A 1,436-nucleotide genomic window follows, 5' to 3' on the forward strand; every position below is an offset into this window, starting at 1 on the left:
ATTTCTTCATTAATAGGTGCAAAGTATATGATGCAAGAGCTTAAACATGAGCACAACAATTGCCAAGTATCACATTATCCAAGACATTTTATAATTACTACATGTAGCATTTCCCGTTTCCAACCATATAACAAATTAACGAAGAAGATTCAACCTTTGCCATGAATACTATGAGTAAAGCCTAAGGACATATTTGTCCATATGCAACAGCGGAGCGTGTCTCTCTCCCACACAATGAATGCTAGGATCCATTTTATTCAAACAAAACAAAAAAACAAAAACAAACAGACGCTCCAAGCAAAGTACATAAGATGTGATGGAATAAAAATATAGTTTCACTAGAGGAACCTGATAATGTTGTCGATGAAGAAGGGGATGCCTTGGGCATCCCCAAGCTTAGACGCTTGAGTCTTCTTGAAATATGCAGGGGTGAACCACCGGGGCATCCCCAAGCTTAGAGCTTTCACTCTCCTTGATCATATTGTATCATCTCCCTCTCTTGATCCTTGAAAACTTCCTCCACACCAAACTCAAAACAACTCATTAGAGGGTTAGTGCACAATCAAAATTTACATGTTCAGAGGTGACATAATCATTCTTAACACTTCTGGACATTGCACAAAGCTACTGAAAGTCAATGGAATCGAAAAATCCATCAAGCATATCAAAACAGGCAATGCGAAATAAAAGGCAGAATCTGTCAAAACAGAACAGTTCGTAAAGACGAATTTTATTGAGGCACCAGACTTGCTCAAATGAAAATGAGTTACCTACAGAGAATTAGGCCCAGATTCGTGACAGCAAAGAAATCTGTTTCTGCGCAGTAATCCAAATCTAGTATGAACCTTACTATAAACGACTTTACTTGGCACAACAATGCACAAAACTAAGATAAGGAGAGGTTGCTACAGTAGTAACAACTTCCAAGACTCAAATATAAAATAAAATTACTGTAGTAAAAACATGGGTTGTCTCCCATAAGCGCTTTTCTTTAACGCCTTTCAGCTAGGCGCAGAAAGTGTGTATCAAGTATTATCAAGAGACGAAGTATTAACATCATAATTTGTTCTAATGATAGAATCAAAAGGTAACTTCATTCTCTTTCTAGGGAAGTGTTCCATACCTTTCTCGAGAGGAAATTGATATTTAATATTACCTTCCTTCATGTCAATAACAGCACCAACAGTTCGAAGAAAAGGTCTTCCCAATATAATGGGACAAGATGCATTGCATTCAATATCCAAGACAACAAAATCAACGGGGACAAGGTTATTGTTAACGGTAATGCGAACATTATCAACTCTCCCCAAAGGTTTCTTTGTAGAATTATCAGCAAGATTAACATCCAAATAACAATTTTTCAATGGTGGCAAGTCAAGCATGTTATAGATTTTCTTAGGCATAACGGAAATACTTGCACCAAGATCACATAAAGC

This window comes from Lolium rigidum, chromosome 5 (assembly GCF_022539505.1).
Source record: "Lolium rigidum isolate FL_2022 chromosome 5, APGP_CSIRO_Lrig_0.1, whole genome shotgun sequence".
Taxonomy (NCBI): Eukaryota; Viridiplantae; Streptophyta; class Magnoliopsida; order Poales; family Poaceae; genus Lolium; species Lolium rigidum.